Source organism: Eleginops maclovinus, chromosome 15 (assembly GCF_036324505.1).
Source record: "Eleginops maclovinus isolate JMC-PN-2008 ecotype Puerto Natales chromosome 15, JC_Emac_rtc_rv5, whole genome shotgun sequence".
NCBI classification, from domain to species: Eukaryota; Metazoa; Chordata; class Actinopteri; order Perciformes; family Eleginopidae; genus Eleginops; species Eleginops maclovinus.
In genome coordinates, this window is record NC_086363.1 from 17,367,046 (window position 1) to 17,387,266 (window position 20,221).

A 20,221-nucleotide genomic window follows, 5' to 3' on the forward strand; every position below is an offset into this window, starting at 1 on the left:
AGTTAATGAAGACCTTTGTATTGAAATGCTACAGAGCTGCTGCCTCCCTTCCTCTGTTTATCTATTCATTCTCTTTGCCTCTTTCTTTCTTGTCCCTGCTTTACTCCATTTCCTATATATCACTGCCTTTCTAATGGATCTTTTTCCTATCTTTACCCTGTGCTGAGCCGTCCTTCCTTCAGTAAACTGACAGAGATCGTCATCCTTTTGTTTTTGCAGAATTTCAACGGTGGTTTAAGTGGTTTAACTGTGTTTAATTGTGTTAACATTAGGTCTCATGTCTGTTTTTCTTATATGCTTTTTTAAGCTTACTTACTAAGAACCAGATATTTTTCTTTCTCAGCCAGCGAGCTTCCCCTTCTTCCATGTGGATTACAATTGACAAAAACCATGTTCCCTTCACTGCGTGCAAGTTTGATAAAGTTCTACGGACACACCTGCGTGCAAACAATCCCAAATGGCATGCACAAGCATGGATGTACACACACAAACGCACACCCGTCTATGTTACAACAACATTTGGCTTGCATTTCCTTGGCAGCGTCTTTTGGAGCGGGGGGGGGGGGGGAGATTGAATTGGAGCAGTACTTCAAAGCTCTCTGTTTTTAGTACAGTGTTTCACTAATGCTCATTTTGTTTTTGGATTGCTGGTGGACGTGCTGCTCTATGAACAGTGACTGTGACCCTGGCCAGGCTCAGGCTCGGGGGGTGGGGGCTGAGGGGTTCTGGCAAAGCTGCCCGTCTGGCTTCTGGGTTCGGTTAAATTCACTAATGGCACTCGCTTGGTGTTGGCAACCCCTCAATGCGCACTACATGTTCTCTGTGGTCCGCACTACATGATTGTGTTGCCTTTATAAGAGGACTCGACTCAACTGAGCGACTCTTTATTATTACTTCTATCTGTGAAATTATTCTCCATCAATTCATTATCTTGTGTGATTTGAACAACAATTCATAATTCTATTTTGTCTTATTAAATTATGGGGGAAATAATCATATCTGAAAAGACACAACCAGTAAATATTTGCCTTTAGAAAAACCAAAACAAATGATGAATAGACAAATGTAACATACCTACCACAGGCCCTTGACTGTTTGTTAATATTAATGGAAACATCAAGGCATTAAAATATAAATTATATATATAAATTGCATTTATTTTACTTAATTGTTTAACTTCTAAATATGTCTTCCTTTTTTATTTGTTAGATCTCTTCATTTAAAATCTTAATGTTGTAACAGTTATGAACCTCATTAGTTCAAAATGTACAACAAGTGTTTGTTATGGCGTTACAAAACAAGTAATAATGTGCTCCAGTAGGGTTTCAAGTGTCAAAATAAGATGTACTTAGCCATCTCACTTTGCTAAAAATGAAAAAAAAATGTATTCATGTTTTCTATTTGACCTTATCTGACAAGAAGAGAAAAAGACATTGAATTGTTCAGCCCTTTAGTTTGCACCTTTTTTTCAGAGATCACTTCAAACAAACTACCTATACTTGAGAAAACATTTGACATTTTGTGTCTGCTAAACCTTTTTTATCCAAGCAAAATCGTAACAGACCTAAATCATTTGCATCAAGCATCCAAAAAACTGGTTGAATGGGTGTGGTGTGGATTTCATGTTTTGTTGGATTTAGAGATTTAGCGAAACAGGTTTTTTAATCAAAACATCACACGTCATCAATCCAGCCCTGCTCTAAATGAAAAAGCCTTCTTAACTTAAGACTAGGTAGTTTGTCTGAAGAAACAAAGACCTACATCCCCCCCTGAAAGCATGAGAGCCCATGCAGATGAAGCTCTGGGCAAGTCTTGCGTCAGCCTGAAGGACTCCTGATGCTCCCTCGCTGCCAGAGCAGACAAGGCCAACAAAAGGCAACTTTCAGTGTGTATGTGTTTGTTTGTGAATGAATTGTGTTGCTGTCCTATGTGAATACTTGTTGTTCTTTTTGTTGCATCTTCATATGATATATCATATCTGATATCAAACCTTAACCCATTCTTTATATTCACATAGGACAGCAACACAATTCATTCACACACAAACACATACACACTGAAAGTTACTGATTATTTTTGATCTGATGACTCTTCATCAAAACCAAGTTATCATAAACATCCATTAGTATATCTTTAATGCAAATTCATGTTGTATTTAATCGTATTTGCCAGAAAATACCAATAAATCTGCAATATGGGTTGCTTTATTGACCTGGCTGATTTATTGGTTGGTCAATAATATTATATAGTACTGTAGTAATGTGTATTTAATATGTTATTTTTTCCCACATTCTTTGTCACAAAAAAGTCAGGAAATAGCTAAATAAATCCATGATTGGAAGTAATACCAGTTATTTTAAAATGTCAAGTTTTTAATTTAATAACAAATATTTTTTAAATGAGTTATCGTAGTTAGCTTTCACTGGAGTGCATATTTCTACTTTTTCGTGCTGCTTTCTTACTTGCTATCTTTCGCTCAGATTTCTCCACCGTTAACTCCTATGAACAAATACTTTATAAATACACATGGATTATTCTAAACATAAAAACTTTTCAACACAGTGTAAGAACTCGAAGACACCGATTGAAGTTGAAGCTCAAATTGGTGTAAATGTGACCCTTTTAAAAAAAGCTGATTTTCATTATCATTTAATTGTCACCATTGTTTGTGGCTAAAAGAGTAAAATATCCAGAAAAATCTGCTTCATAACTATCATCAAGTTTGGACGTAATCACGGGGAGAAGGATATTAATTCACATGATTGTAAATGATTCTTCACAAGAGTTTAGAAGTATTATGTTACTGATGTTGGAGAGTAAGCCCACCGACAGAGTGTATGTAGAAATACTGTTTGCGCTCTTACGAGTCAAAGTGAGGTCTGGTCTACATCAGCTGTCAACAATACACCAGACCAGAGCTGTGCCATCCCTTCTGTAAGCTCAGCGGCTGTATAGACCTCTGGAGACTTTTTGCAATAATCAGGCCTGCTGTTGTATTTCGTGGACTTGATTTGTGGAGATTTTTTTGTCTCCGGTCAGTCACGTTCTCATATATTTACTAACTCTGGCTCAGGTTGATGTCGTGATTACCTCCGCATGTTATGGATTTTTCAGTGATCCAGAATTGTGTCTGATTTATAGCTTACACTTCCTCATGTCCCTTTTTTCTTCGAGATTCTGACCTTGGGAAGAAGCTTTGAAAACATGATGAATGCATCGTTGCGTTTTTGGATTTTGGAGGAAAAGCAGACGCAAACTTTACAGTTTATGAAAACATTGGCTTAGTCTCTATATGCACATCTGTGTCTTGTTTTAGTGTGAACTCTTGCTAGAATACAAAAAGCCTAATAGAATAGTTAAAGTTAATATGATAGCTTAATAACAGGGACTTATTTTACGACCAACCTTCTTCTCATACATTTCCATCACACCCTTCCTCCTTCCAAAGAGCGACAGAACTAGCTTTGTTTTTGCAATAATCACTTGGGCCGAAATCACATTTCCAAAACTTGGAGGTCACAACAACTTCCCCTTTGGGGTTTAATTTAAGTGGCACTTAGGTCCGCTACTGTAGCTAATCACAAGGATTTATAGAGTGCATCACAGAGGGGCCAGAGGACCAAGGAATGTTTGCTGGCACCCTGCTGCAGGTGTTACAAACCTCTTTTCTTTCGTCCCGTCTCCCTTTCCCCTCGCAAGCTGATGGGAGGCAGCTGGAAGACCTTGCTTGTTCTCCACTTGTTGGGTATAAAAGGGGGTTCAGTTGGTGAAACGTAATGCTGGCAGTGCCCTCCTCCTTCTCCTCCTGTTGCCGGTCAATCTTCAGTCCGGAAAGTCCTCCACGCAAAGCTTTCATAATTACATTGATCTTGAGGGGGCCTTTTACGATCTGCTGACACATTCAATCACATTTCAGCATGGCCCCCGTTAAGAGATCGTTAGTTTTGCATATTCCATGTTTATGTCCAACCATTAGCACTTTTTGTGGTTCTGGTAATTGGGAGTTTTCACATGGTCCTAAAGGATGGAAGAGGAAAGGAGCACTGTGAATGGACTCATAGGGGGTGTTGCTCAATTGAGAGACTGTCAATTTCTCCAGAGGCATGTACTACAAGATCCAGATGTTGTGACCCTAACCCCTCACACTCCTGTCTCTAACGTGAGAGATGGAGTACACTGCATCGAGGGCATTACGGCAGTCTTGGAAAGCGCTTGTGTTCGCACCATCTTCCATGGTGCCTCTCTGTTTTGTTTTCCAGGCTAAATACAGGAAGTCATTATTAAGCTCTGCCTTATCCAAGGAAACATATGTTCCCTTGCATTCCCTCCCTCCTCCTCCCACCCTCTTTGAATTTCCAACCTATCACGTCTTTGGTCTGGTTTGAGTGAACGCAACAGCGGGCCGGAGCTAATGAGCCCGCTGTGATCTGAGAGCAACGCCATCTATAGGCATTCAACCCTTTGCCATATGCCACTTAACCTGGAAATAGGAGAAAGTGATAGAAGAGAAAAAACACAATCAAATGTTTTTTGGAGAATCTTAATTGGTTTACTTGCTGATGTTGGCTTCAAGAAGTTTCTCCAGGAATTAGGGTTAGGGTTAGATAAGAACTTCAACAATCCTATAATGGATGATGAGGTTAAATGAAAGTCAGGGGTGAGAATTGTTCTTAACTTCCTCAATCCTCTCCTTATCCCCCCTCCTCCTCCTCACAAAGTAACCTTTGGCATGAGAGGTCAGCTCTGTGTCCCAGCAGGATGACCTTTGGTAATGAGCAGGCAGGTTAGCGGGCGACCTGGAAGCGCTTTGTCCGCTCCTCCTGGGAACACAAACAGTGACAATACTAAGGCACACAGGAACAGCTGCAAGGCTGCCGGCTTGTGTGCTCCGGCCCGCTCTGATGCCCATTTGTCATATCGCAGAAAACCAGAAATGTAAACAAAAGGCAAATCTCATCGACCGATTCTCCTCAGATGACATAACAGATTCTACAGGATCCTTGAGAGCATGCTGCTGATTTTGATGAGAAGTTTTAGAGTTAACTTTACAAACATCTTAATAATTAATTCGATCGATAACATTGGATGACTGATTTCCTTTTGGCTAAGCCCTCAAGGCGAGTCCATTGTTGTCCAATCTTAAAGGCTTATCTCCTAATTTCCAGCTCTTCTGTGATCTCTGAAACGCTGCTTCTACCAACTTGCTTCTCTCTTTCTCTGTCAGATGTTTTAGCAGCACTGGAGTGAATGATCCACCCACAAAAGAATGAAATGACAGGTGTGGATGTGGGTGGATGGGTACTTGCCTGTGCATGTGGCTCTACAAATACATTTACCACTAACGTTCTGGACAAAGTATTCCGCAAGCCTTGAAAAGGTAAGTTCAGTCAGGCGGCTGTTACAGTTTGTAATGGGATTAAAACTCAAGGCTGACTTGATTCCAAAGTTCAGTCATCCCTTTTAACCCCAACTACCTCATCCTCTAATCATTTAATTTGTTCAGTCCATAATACCATATCCTGTTTTTGGCCCTTCTGTTGCCTTGGCGACTCTCTCTCCATACGCCACCTCTTTCATCACTGGAGATCTCCCATGTTGATATCCCTATGTCATTTGATACAGCCATTTTTTTTTTTCGTTGGCTTTTAACAACCAGGTCCCGCATGAGCTCCTGTGTGACTTTCAGAAGCAATTTACATATCTGGCATTAAATCCAACAGCTTAAAAAAGCCAAAAGTGACAAGAGTAGCCGGTAGATGCTTCTTGGCTCCCATCCATGAAGCACAACGATTGCTAAAATGCTTGCACAGCCCATTTCATTTGTGTTTTCATGGACTTTAGAACCCTTTTTATAAAACGTGCACCCTACAGTGTCTTGCAACTACACACAGTATATTACTAGCATGTACAGTCATGACATATTAGTCACCCGCCAATGGAAAATATGAGGGAGGGCTTAGAAAGGAAGAGAGACTGAGCATTAACGGAAAGCGCCACAATAATTCTTGGCATTGATCGTCTATTGAACCAGCAACGTTTTTCTCAAGGCTGCGAGTTTGAGTTGATCCAGTCATAAAGAGAGCGTGCTCTGGCTTTTCACGCTTTTCATTTTCTACTTGAAAGCGGCGCAGTTATGAGAATACTTTGATCCCTTACAATTGGGAGAGACTTCCATTTGTGCAGAATGAGACAGTAAGCTCTTTGGAATCCTATAGACAGGCAGTCATTTCGTTTGAAGTATAACACAAAATAATCTTTGGAAATGATAAAACATCGGGGATTAGTGAGTGCTCAAAGATATTTCCTCATGAATTTGTCGCATTGATGGTCCATGATTGTATCTCGTTATTCAGACAAAACAAACAAGTGATGAGAGATGGGCTTTCATCCATGAGTTCATTGGAAAATAAAGTTTCAGGACTGATTGATTCCCATGGTGGAATGCTTCAAGCCATTACATGTTTGCTACCTTTTTAAGAATAAGTAGTGTGTCTAGAAACACTGGTCTGAAACTTGTCTGCAGGACACTGGCTGACCTGGAGCCAGAGGCGCAGGAATAAACCAGACTTCACTGCCGTCTTGTCTGTCTGGAGATGGCTCTCGCTCTGAGGAAATGAGTCTACGATACTCAGGCATTGCTCAAATTCCTCCCCTTGTGTCATCGCCGCTAAAGCAAATAGCGGCTTAGGGGAAAGGATTCTGCCACTGAATCAACAGATTGTTTGTGTCTTCACAGGCTCAAAGGGAGCATTTTCAGAATCGTGGAAAGGTAGGAATTTGGGGAGTAGTTTCTTTTTAGACTAAAGCTTTTATTGTGAAACCAATGAGTCAATATATCAGCCTAATTCTAGGAACACTGCTTTTTCCAAAGCTTTGTGTCTCTGACTTAACACTTAAAAGTTATTCTGTATGGAAAGAGGAAAATCTGGACTTGAATTCCCAGAATTTGATTGACTCTTTTGGAAATAAGAGCAGACTCTGACTCGAGCCATTGGATTAATTGGTGCATGCATGCTTGGCCTGGGCCTACCAGCGACCTGGGTGGATGGGAATTGTCTGTGAGATGGTGTGTGCAAATTAATTAGGGTCAATCGGGGTCTTCCTGGGACTAAATCAGGATGGAGTCGTGGGTCTTTCTACTCTAACACGCTGTTCTCTCATGTTTGTAGTAGGGCTGACTAGAAGACATTCTTATTGTCTGTACCATGATGCGAATCTGTAGCGTAATCGATAATCTTATCAGCAGATCTGAGATCAGTTTCTCCACAAAGGATAATGCATAAACCTCACTTCAAATGTTACGTTTACCAGAAATATGCCTTTAAGTTCCTTGGGTCATTCAACATTTTAAAAAGTATCAAAATGACCTAAGATGATGGTCAACTAAGAATAAAACCAATAAATAATCGCAACCAAAAAATTAAAGAGTCCATATTAGCACTTTTATTCTGAATAACAAACAAAAGATTTATAAATGTTTATCTTCCTTTTGTAATACTTACTACTTTTCTGTCATCTTCCCATCTTTATGGCTTTTCACTCTCTACCATTGGCACTTTATCACAAATACTCTATCTTACATATCGACATATCTACGTATTTTTTCTCTATTGTAAGAAACAATTTGTTCCTTAATCAACAAACAAATCAACTGTCTTTTAAGACAGGGATGTTTGCCAGGCAATGGATAAGGCAAGGGCCATTTTAAAAGTCATCTTGAGTGTTTGTTCTTGAATAGTTTTCTTTTACACTGATGTGTATGCAGAAGTGTTGGAAAATGTGATTTTATGTCCTTGCAATACAGTTCACATGGGACAGTTAATGCTTAATGTGCATGGAACTGAAAGTCATATCTGAAGAAAGTCAGAAACATGAGACATGGTCTTGATTAAAAAGTAATTGGAGTGTATTTGACATTCTTCTATTTCAGAGCAAACAGCTAACCATTTGAGTAGGGTTTTTTCCTCCCAAGCTTCTCAATAGCATGTGTGAACATACATGTTTCTAGTTTGAATCATTTATTTGTCCACACTTCCACTGTTTCAGACAAGGAGGCAGGGTAGGAACTTTGAGCCATTATGTAAATTGAACCAGGTCCCTCTGACCTGAGGTCATTACCCTAAATTGGTCAGAAGTCCCTCCTCATCTGTCCATTTTTAAACTCCCTCTGTGGCTACCACTCTCTTCATCTTCTCCCTATCGACGCACACCTTGGTAATTGGTGATGTGGACCATATGTTGGGTTTGAATGGCCTTCTGTTCTGTAGAGCCGTTTAAAATACTCAAGGACATATCATAACCTTGTTATTAGGCTGCGTGTACCTTCCTGGACTGGCGTCGCTGGCAGGGGGATAGAGTCTAGTTCTTTCAGCTCTTATCAAACATCTCCTCTATTTCAAGCCTGTCAAATCATCACGTTTAGCCTCTCCTGCAACGAGTTTGGTTCTGTCACTGTGTGTAATCTTCACCGTTAAGTGACCTCCGCAGTCCTTATTAACGGACTGAGGGAACCTGGCAGGGGTGTGACCTTTAAGCTGGAGGGTCAGTGTATTTAAAGAGAGGGGTAGAGGAAAAGACTTGCAGGTTTCATACAAATGTGTGTACATATGTTTGTGTCTAGGTTATAGTGTGTTTTATTGGTGCATTGCAGCCACAACGCTATGAGGTTACCAGAAGGTCACTATGAGCTCCTTATGAACACATTCTCAGTATTTCTAGTCTTTTCTCTACCAATTAAAACACATTTTTCTTCCATTGCTTGTTTTGCAGTCTCTGTAGCTGGAACATTTTCATTACTTGTTGCCAATGGATTTTCATGGAACATTCTTAATATTTTTTTCCTATTGAAAAAACAAATGTACCCATTGTAGAAGTCTTGCTTTCTAAATATTGCTTCGACACAGCTGATCTTAACTCCAGTCAAATAATTTGTTTTCAAATCCCAGTCTTTTTCTGTCTAATGTACCCTGAAAAGAAGAAAATGTGACAAATAAATATTGTCTTTGTGTCCAAACAGGTTGTTTCTGTGAGGAGTTTGAGTCTGAACGCATGAATAGATGCGGAGCATGGTCCTTTGTCATCCTACAGGTAAGACACATGACACTGTCCAGTCTCTTCTTCTTACGCTATCTTTTCCTCTTTAAAAAGTACATTTGTTCCCATAACCCATGTCTGCAAACACTCATGATTGACTCTGGCTTTGTCTGAGCTTTGACAGACGATTCCTAAGTTGTTACGTTGGTCTGAAACTATGCGTATATTACTCTAAAAGTTAACAGCAGTAAGTGCTGCAAGATTTAAAAAAAAACACGACCACATACAGGGAACACGCAGGAGGCACTAAATGTTGTAAATCTATCTATGAACACAGGAATCAGAATACAGGACCTGCATCCACACATAGGAATTATGTGTTTGATATTTAGGTAATGCCGTTTATTGTTTGTGGATGTTTAAACCCCCTGGTTGTTTTTGGATGAATCCAACTTGCCATCATAGAGCAGGTTATGTTTGAATATGGATGGGGTTTTCCACCTTTTTAAACACTTAAAACTTAAACAAATGTTTGAAGCATGGATAAAAATGGCTTTTGTGTCAGGCATGACATTGTTCATTATTGACGCTGTTTTCCGGATAGCCTTGGAATTTATGTGAGGCATATAATTGACCTTTCGCTAAGCCCCGCCCCCTTTGGTTATTGCTGCTAAGTCCGACAAACATACTTTGAACATGGCAAAGTAACAGAGAGGTTTACAGTATGCCTTTGAGGGTTACATGCAGGACATCAAGGTAAAAAAAAATGAGCATAATGCGATCAAAATAGAGGCAAAAGCGTATAGATCAGAGTCAAAAAGTGAGTTGACTCAGACGGACGCTGGCACAAATGATGTCAATGAGCAACACTGTTCCCTTAAAGCTGGGTAGGTCTATATTCACTATTATCGTCGTTATTATAAAGCAAGCACAAAGCACGTATAACATATAGCCTTACAGTATATGCTAGCGTATCATAACCATAATAGGCAACGTAAGCAGGCTAGCTGTAATTAACGAGGTCTTTCGTTAGCTCCGCAGGGTTCTGCGCCCACATCATCGGGCTTATCCATACCCTGGACCTCTGTAAGACACAAAACGCCAACATGTCTGTAGGCCTAGAACTACAGTCCTCCACAAGCTTACCACAACAGTGGCTTAAACCCAGAGGTGTCAAAGTAACCCCACAGCCCGTGACAGCAATCGTTGTGGCCAGGGCCAAGACAGACAGAAAAAGGCGACCCATCTTCTGCCAATACAACAACCAAACGTATAGATTGAAATCTCAGAATACCGCATAGTTTAACTTAACTGTCGGGTTAAAGACAAAAGTCTTACCTTAAAACACACCAAAGTGTGCCGGTCGATCCTTGAGGGGTTCAGCTGAGAGTGAGGACGTCCACAAAGTTTAATTCACAGGCGACACTTGTCAGGCTTTGATTTTGGTTTGGGGAAGGGGAAAAAACGCACACCCCCCTCCAACCTCTCTGAGTCACGACTATCAGTCTTACAAGTGCCCCAGACACAACGTTTAACCATATCTTTCTTATAGTCCACAAACGACAGTGTTAAAAGTACGAACATCTGAGACACAGTCAAAAGAGCGCTGTCATGAAAGTGTCCGTTGTTGGCTCCGCTGTGATTGGCCAGTCTGCATTCTAGGGTGTGACTTAGCGAAAGGCGAATTCATCTTCTTTACCCAAAGAGTTGTAACCCAAGGCAACCACTGACTATTAAATGGCTGTTACGAGCCGTCATCGATTGCAAAGATCTGATGGATCTAGTGTACATCCTAGTTGACTCAGTAGGCCGTTATTGTCTACTGGTAAGCTACATCACTGCAGGGAGATTCAAAGCTTTTCGGTGTGGTTGCTTACTGGTTGGGTTAGGGTTGTTCTAACACTTTATTTTAATGCCGTTACTTACCTGTTTATCAATTAAAATGTTGTATCCTTGTGTGAATTTGTCCTGTTTTTCTTTCTCTAGCTGTTGCTGCTTAAACTCCTGAATTTCCCCACGGGGACTAATAAAGGTATCTTGTCTTATCTTAGTCAAACAGACACAGGTTCTTCCCTGAAGACAACTCTTTGTCTGGTTTAAAACTATGCAACTATAAATTAACATTGACTTATAAAAAGTGATGTACTTTAGATATCTTGTGTGGCATACTTAACTTGTGTACATCATTTAAACACATATTTACTTTAACCCAAACCATGATTCTTTTGTAAAACTTAGATATCTGTTTTGCCTTAACCTAAGAAAGTTGTTTTAATTCAAATTGTTAACAAGGTGTTTTAAAACTCCAACTGCTTCACAACATGTGGAAAAGTTCAGTTTGCCCCATCTGAAGCAATATAATGGAACTAAAAACAGCCATTAAATGGGCTGAGGACAATATATTATATTTTTAGATATTTTTAGATCCTCATTTTTGTTTTGCTGCCTAAGGAAAGTCCCCATCACAAAGCCGACACAAAATCATCCCTCCCTTGGCTCAGTACTGTTGAGTAACTTAACTTAAGTATCCCTTCATCAGTGCTGCTTACGTACATGCAGCCTACTAAGGAAAACATGTAAGAGAGTTAGTAACCGAGCAGCAAAGCAGCCGCTCCAGGCCCTCTTCTTTCTCCCCCGTGCCTCTGTCTGGCGAGTCCAGACAAGCCCCTGGTAAAAGGTGAGGATGTTTGTTCTTCACCTCGCTACAACTGGGTCAGCGAGCGCGCTCAAGGTGTTTACACACCGAGTCCCTCACACTTGGACTTGTATCCCAGGAAGGAGTTGCTTGTATCAGGAAAACATTAATCTCTCAACTGCATTTTAATAATGATGTGCTTTAGGTGTTTTAATGAAATTCTGACCGTTCAGATGTGTGGATTAAGGGTTGTTTTACTCTCAAAACATGCTTCCTTCATGATTTGTGGTTACAGCCGTGTATGAGTGTTCACAAATGATCCCCACCAAGAAAAATAGAATCGACAGCTGAGAGAGACCTCTTCCAACACTGACTTCATGTTGGAAGTATAAATCTGAACCGTGCAGCCTTGCATGCACAGGTAATCAGCGACACGCACACAAAGGACACATTTCTTTCTCACACTCACTCAGTCTGTCTCTTTGGCCGGCTCTGACCTGACCCGCTGAAAGGCTTTCAGGGCCGTGTCAGTCAGCCAACAACTCTCTCTGTTTAGAGGCTCCACAGGTTCAGGTCGGACGCCAGTCTGTCCTCCCTCCTCGTGTGTGTGCGTGCGTGCGTGCGTGCGTGCGTGCGTGCGTGTGTGTGTGGTTCCAGTTTGTTGGAGTTATTCATTGTTTTGTGCTCATATTCGATCATTATTTAATGTTGTTCTATTGTTATAGGACATTTCTTTTCTCCGTCCTCACCACATGGAAAACTTTATTGTCAATCTTTCAATTACTGTGTACGGACAGAAAGTTCGAAGCACCTTTTCCCACAGTCCCGAGGTATAAACAGCGCCGGAATAAATTAAGAGACCCCTGCAAATTTTTCTTAAATCTTTATCTCTACATGTATGGCAGCCTTTCCAGTGTTTGTTGAATTCCAACACAGAGAAAAATTGTCATTAGTTTAGAGAATACAATAAGAAAAAAAAAATCATTTAACTCAAAGACATATAAATAATAAAATAAGAGAAAATTACAATGCTGAAGTGCTCATTTTTTCTGCAACTGTATATTTATATATACTTTATATATATATATATATATTTGTTTTTTAAAGTAAAAAAAAATATATATATATAGTATATTTTTTATATATATGTATATATATATAGTATATATTTTTTATATATATATAGTATATTTTTATATATATATATATATATACACATACATACATACATATACACACTCCTGTACACACAACTTGTGTATATATACATAAATCTAAATACACACATGAAAGGACATTAATAAAAGAACAGTCAGTTAAAGAATGGTACAGAGGTAGTGATGGTTCTAACGGAGGTCCAGAGGTCTTTGCAGTCAGTGCAGTACATGTAGCTTGTGCCGATGTCTCTACCTTTTGCTAAGCAATTCTTAAAAGAAATCTACACTGGAATTATGGGAGGAAGCTGGGGACAAACTTCGAAGTATGATTAATTTGCAGCCATTCTTTTATATGTTAAGGGTTCCAGATTAATGGCATTAACATCCCTAGTTAGTCTTAAAGTTATTTTGAATAGTTGTGAATGCTTTTATTTGAAGGCAGCTTTAAGCTACTGGTGAAAAGGTGGAGTTGTGATTGGGCTAGAAAGGCATATCGTTTTTTACCAGGGCAAGCCACAGGTCAAGAGAAGAGGTAAAGCTGTTGTTGTTTATATCAATCAATCACATTTATTTATAAAGCACATTTAAAAACAACCCACGTTGACCAAAGTGCTGTACAGAACAGAGCAGGTAGCTGACACAACCTTTATCATAAGATAAATAAATAAAAGAAAGAAAGAAAGACATAAACATTTATACTGATAGGTTATATACACAGGCACAATCAGCTGGATACGGAGGAGTCAAACGAGAGTCTAAGTGTGTTTTTAACCTGGATTTAAAGCAGTCAATGGAGGGGGCCGCTCTGATAGGGAGGTATTATCGACTAGAAATGGGACTTAATCCCTGCCTAAAATGTGCTCCCTGGTACCTGAGAGGCAGTTTGATTTTTATTTATTTTTTGTTTTAACTTTAAAGTTAAATTGCTACTACACTGTATGTGCACATATGTAAAAGATTGTCTGTGTAACGTGTACGTGCCTGGATTTATTATTATGTGTTTGTGTAATCATGGGGGAATTAGGAAATCAGCTAGATAGGAGCAGCTGTGGCTGCTTTGTATCATCCACAGCGTCTGGTGTTGATTCTGTTGGACTGGAGGCTTCAGCGCTGCCCTTTCAAAACCTTTCCAAGCCCTGAGTGAAGTACACCGTGACCTAAGTCCAGGCTTTTCTGTTCAAGCCAGGTCATAAATCTAGAAATAATAAAAGTTAATTACAAACATTGTTGTTGTTGTTGTGGTGATCAGCAGGCTGTGTTTGGACTCCCAGTGCAATTTAAATCAACTCTTCTTCTGCATGTGTTCTCACCTTTGAGTGTCATCATTTTCCAAAGAGAACTGTGGTCTTAATTAAGTACACCAACATTGCAGTGAATACAATTGTGGCGATTGCATGAAATAATGTGAGGTAAAAAAGTTAAAGTTAAATGTCGTAAAGGAATTGAATATATCTGTCAATGGAGTTATTAACTTTACTTTATTAGATGCAATGTAAAGGGCCTCTGCTCCAAGGCAAGGCGAGTTTACTTGTATAGCACCTTTTAACACACGGCAACTCAAAGCGCTTTACAAAAAATAAAAGAAATTAAGAAAAAATGCAGCAGAGACATTATTGTTATTATTATTGTTATTACAGTCATTAAAAAGCAAAGCTAATAAAATAAACACAACAGGTATAAAATACATGAGTAAAAGCCAAACTGCAGTGTGACATATCAACAGCTCAATCCAAAGCAACTTCAAAAAGATCATTCTTCAGTCTGGATTTAATGAGTAAGAGTTGCAGCAGACCTGCAGGATTCTGGGAGTTTATTCCAGATAGTTGGGGCGTAATAGCTAAACACTGCTTACCCTACAGTATGATCATCATTGGATCTAGCCATTACTTATTTGGATTTTTATGAAACTTAGTGGAAGAGTTTGGCGTGGATTGAGAATACATTTTTACCTTGTGCTAACATCGCAAGATAAGACATTTCGACTCAGACCTGCTGAACATTGAAATGTGTCTTAGTGGTTTACAACTATCAATAAACTAAGTCGGTGTTCAGTGTTCCAATGTTATTTTATTACGATTATATCAGTATCAGCTATTATATTAGCTGATAAGTTACAAATATTTGCAGAACAAGAATGCCAAAGATATATGCCCAGGATTAGTTGCGTGGTAAACGAAATGAAAGAAAGATGTTAAAAGTTGATGTTATATAGGCCTTGAAAATCCATTATTGGCTGGGCTGTAACCGTAACAGTAATATAACAGTGCTGCTCTGCTTTGGCTTGCTTTTATTTTGTCCAACTTGGTAAAAAGAGATAGAACTGTTTAACCTTACAAAGTGCTTCTAATAATCAACACACGCAAAAGTGTGCAATTAAGTGTGCTGGCCCAGATACCTGGAAGATCTGAGTTTTTTTTATGAAGGAGACCATTTGGATTCATGTGCCTCTTCCAAGAAAACTTCAAAGAATATAGACCCTGTTCTCAAGTGAAATCCTCTACTCTTATAACTCCGAACAATCCCAGATTTCCAAGTAAGTTGAATCACCAAGAACGTCTGCTAGATACACAATAAGTCCATACCCAAACCAAGATGGATTCAAAGTTCTAGTCAACAATGGACTGCATGAACACACCGGCTGACTGATTAGAAAACAAAAGAAGGTGGCTGTAGGGAAAGCCAAAGGAAAGATTTCTGTGATTGATCCTACTGTTTCTTAGCTTGCTAAACAAGTGTGCCAGTAACCATTCCCTGATCCCCCTCCCTGCTCTGCTAGCAGCTGTGTTGACTGCATGGGAACCCTTGATTACTAGGCTGACTGTACGGGCATGGCAGTCAGCTCATTGTGACACACACACACACACACACACACACACACACACACACACACACACACACACACACACACACACACACACACACACACACACACACACACACACACACACACACACACACACCACTTACTTAACTTTGATCTCAGAGTTGTAAATGACTGTTGCTCTGTCATCCAATGCCTGGGGTTATCCAGCAGGCTTTATTAGGCTAATGACTGGTTTGGGGATGTTTATCTATGCTACAGTATGTCTGTCTGCAGATGCCGTCTCATGTCCAATAACCTCATGTTGGCATGTTCTTTGCATCATTAGAAGCATCAGCTGCCACGGCTCGAGGACGATGTTTTCATTAAAGTTTATGATTTGTTGATTTTAATAATCTGTTGTGTTGCTTGATGCGATAGGGAGGCGTGAAAGAAAACACCACGCCTCGGTATAACAAGACGCAGGTGGAGCGAAATGACATCAGTGCATGAGCTTATTTGAAGGGTTCCAAAATATAATTTTTTACGTGAAATACATCCACAATTTGATTCATTATTAACAGCGCTTGGTGTAATGAAACCACATATTAATATCAAGGGACATTGAATGTGATGAATAACTGCTAATGTTGAAATATCTTGATATGAATAAACTCTGGCTTTGTGATACAAAACAGATGCTTATACAATTCTAAGATTCCCCCAAAAATCTAACTTGTTGTTAATGTTATGACTATTTGCCAACATAATTGTCCCATTCTATCAGTGGATCTGTGGCCAGTACGCTTAATGAACCTGATATTATCCACAGAACATGCATATTTCAGCCTTCAAGTAAATCTTAAAGCACAGTTGGTCAGTCGTTTCATTGGCTGCTTGGCTTTGGACAAATGTTTTCCCATCACCAAACAGTTATTACTGTTAAAATATAACACGTGCATCGGAGCACTTTCTGTGTGTTATGTGATAAAATGATAACTATTGAGACCTAATTCATGTGGTTGGAGAAAAATATACAATATGCTCGATGAATGGAAATCCAATGAAGCATACTCCATTGCGTTGTTGGATATTGGACTGGTACCAATTGTTGTATCAAGCCAAGCTTTTTTAGAATTGTTATGCACAATAATGGTTTTATAATCAATATAGACTTTCCTTTTCGCTTTTCTAATATATCAACATCTATTAAATTTCTATGAGGTATTGTTGGTCATGGTCCCCAGAGGATGAATCATACTGACTGTGGGGATCCGCTGACGGCAAATGTGAGCATTTTAGCATGCTAATGTTAGCATTTAGCTCCAAAACACTGCTGTGCCCTGGCATCCTCACAGAAAACGTTTTTTTTAAGCTAAATAAAAAGTCTAGTTTTAAATAAGATAAGATTTCTTTCAGGATATTCGATCATAAATAAGTTAACAATTGTGTTTCCAAACCCAGACGATTCAATACAATTTCTGAAAATACTCTTAAAAAGGGAGATCAGTGAGGTCAACTATTTTTAATTTGTGTAAATGTTTGGTTCCCTGCTTTTTCATATATTATTAAAAAAATGGGAAATCTTTATGTTTTTAGCTCTTTGACCTTCTGTTACTGTTTTAAAAAGACAAAGTATCTCACCATCACACTTCCTCCAGACGAGGGCACCCTTATATTTAAACCCTAACAGTGTTTCTATACAGTGTAGTATCTGCTGCACTCGTCCCTCATAGATCCACAGTTTGTCTTTTTACCGCTCTCATGTTTAATTCAGCCCATTGTCAGAGAACCGTTTGCTTTGAATTCACCGGCTCTTCATTTCCAAGGCTTTTCCAGAAAGGAAACGGATCTAAACCAGGAACAGGAGAGGAAATGATAAATGAAGGGAAGGCACGGATACCAGATTTAGGTCAATGCAAATCTGAAGTCTGTTTATTGTTGTAGGTTCTGAGGTTTGGTTAAAGATCGACTGGCCTTGATCACAGTAGTAGGAAGCCCAACCTATATATCTGAGTGACACCTGGCTGACCCTCTGAACATGTAAATGTAAGTGTTAATATGAAAGATTATTTCTTCTGTAACAGATATCCAAACACAGATTTCTTTCCCACAAACTGTCCCTTTATCTCTTTACTGACTTTTAATAGAGAGCGTAAATGGAGTTTATGGATGTCGACACTTTGTTTTTGACCTGTTACCCATGCTGGTTTTAAGGTTGATTTACGGTCAATAGGCCAATGGGAAGCTTTGGCACTGTCCAGACATGATGCACTCAATGGCCCCGCTAGCCTGTGTGAGTGTGTGTCCAGCTGCGTTCTTCTCAGTGCGATTTGAGGCGGAAAAGAAAACAATGATCATTAAAAACGTTTCAATTCGGAAGTGATATGTCATCTGATCAGCCTCTCCAGAGACCAAGGATCAAACTATTTAAAGGATCAAAATTAATTTATAGTCCCAATTTGCTTTGTCTCACCGACTAAGTAAAGAAGCTGTTCTGGAGTTAGGTGGTACAGCAGCAGATACTACCGGATGAAAATGTGGCAAAAAACCTTAGCCAACATCAGAAGAAAAACGGCAAGACATTAACAACAAAGAATGTTAACATGTTAGCACCGCTAAATGGCTAAAGGTCTTCGGAATTTGGTACCACAACCTTATGAGCCAATAGAGAGCCAGATTTAAAGGATGCCCCTCTTTATCTTTAAGTTAGCACCATAGTTAGTCGCTAGTGGTTGTCAGGTTTCCGATTGTCGGTCTAGAAGTTCTCTATAAAGTTAAGACCTAATCTTCTTTCTCACTTAATTCACAACACTTTTTATAGCAACCCTTTTTTATTTTCTTAAGAAGTGTAACCAATCAAATGTAATTGCTTTTACATTGACAATTTAAATTTGGCCACCCCCGGGAAAGCCTTGTTTTGTTCTGCCTCCTGAAAAATGACTATTGGGTTTCTTTTGTGGAGAAGTGGGTTAGTGGGGAGATGAAGCCTGGAGGGACATGTGTATTCATAACACCGGTGCCTCTTTTCTTTCAGTCGGCATTGTCTGGTATTGTGGATCCTCTTTGCTCTATTGTCTTGTGAGTTCCGCTGGTGGTCTGTCATGTAAACAGCTCTCAAAGGGGAACCTTCTCCACTCTCCTTTTCAAAACCCTCTCTTTTTTTTGGGCCCGTCTCATTCTGTGGTCATCTTCCTGACTGCCTGCTTGTCTCTTTTCCCCATCTCCTCTCCTTCTGATTTTCAATCACACAATCGTGCCAGCTACAACCATTCCTGGCATTGCGCCTGTCCCAGTGCAGAGTCCCATAGTGTATTGGAGTTTTAGGTGCCAGTGGGGAAGGAGGGACCCTGCTGGCTTGTCAGTGTCTCTGACCCCTCTGTCACAATGGGTCCCTTTTTCCCTCCCACTCATTTCCCTGCCAAGCTGGGAAGAGTAAATATTTATCATCCCCCACAACAATGGCCAGCTTGGAGGAGAAAGAGACTTTGACCAGAGCTCATGCAAGCCCTGTAGGCAAGGCTGGTGTCAGCCGGGGCCTAAAGACGGGTTCCAGGAAGATTAAGATGGCTACACATTCCCTACGTTAGTGGTTTTATCGCATCATAAAGAACTTTGTTCTGGCACCTCAAGTAAAGATTCATTCAAGATTAGGGGAGTTTTATGACATACACCATTAGCAGCCAAACCCTCTTGAAATTCACCATTAATATCGTAATAATACTAATACATCTATGTATAATAAACCTATTTTATGTTGTTGTAAAATGTGCACATTTTTACGATGACTTCTAATGTTTGCACAACATTTGTACGGTATTTGATAATTATTTTCTCTTAATTTGACATTTTTACTTCAACTGTTTATATAAATATATGAATTTTATTTTATCCATTATCTTGTTTACATTCTTGCTTTCACTTATGTTTATATACATTTTTTATTCTCTATTTTATCTATTCTTAAATGGAACAACTTTAACCAGATTTCCAATGGTAAAAAGATTCTGATTCAGTACGGTAAGATTTACAGTAGAAAACTATCTTTATTGTGTTCAAGCACTATTGCTGCAGCTTCCGGCAGATGAGGCAGAAATACCTGGAATATATTCCGCTCAGAATGTAATAGGTAACATAGGATCAAGGAAACACCTGTTTAAATGAGTAACGCAGAGCATATTAAAAGCAGGTGCTTCCACATGTCGAGTTGGAGGGATCATTAGCCAGCTAAACATTCCTGACACTCATGTTGTCTAGAAAATGTTGGACGGACTCAGTCGCCTTAATATTTTTGACTGCCGTCTGATGAAGCAGTGGGAGCAAACGCCAAGGTGATGTGGTGCTCCAATTTTACAAACACGCATATTCTTATTTTCCAATAAGAATACACAACCTGGGAATTAAGAGCACAAAGCCAGATAGCGAATCAAATGAAAGGCTTCAACAGGTTGGCCCGCTCTGCTCTCTGTAGGCCGGGTTATTGGCCCAATAAGATGGGTTTTGGCAGAGATCCATAACGAAACATTAATGTGTCAGATATGGTGTGAAACGGCAGGGGGTAAAGGGTTTCGCGTGGATGAGGCCGGTGGTTCCTGC

At 39.6% G+C, this 20,221-nt stretch overlaps 1 protein-coding gene across 3 annotated transcripts in view; it reads left to right on the forward strand.

Annotated features, from left to right (window-relative positions):
• disp1 (dispatched homolog 1 (Drosophila)) overlaps positions 1-20,221 on the forward strand; it is an 89,693-nt gene that overhangs the window by 17,334 nt on the left and 52,138 nt on the right. Inside the window, exons 3-5 of one of the 3 annotated variants that reach the window (XM_063902859.1) lie at positions 9,017-9,087; positions 11,020-11,065; positions 11,964-12,089. The gene's annotated coding sequence lies outside the window, so the exon portion shown is untranslated. Of the gene's footprint in view, positions 1-6,654; positions 6,770-9,016; positions 9,088-11,019; positions 11,066-11,963; positions 12,090-20,221 lie in introns of those variants that run through there. The other 2 variants (XM_063902861.1, XM_063902857.1) reach the window with 2 other exon arrangements.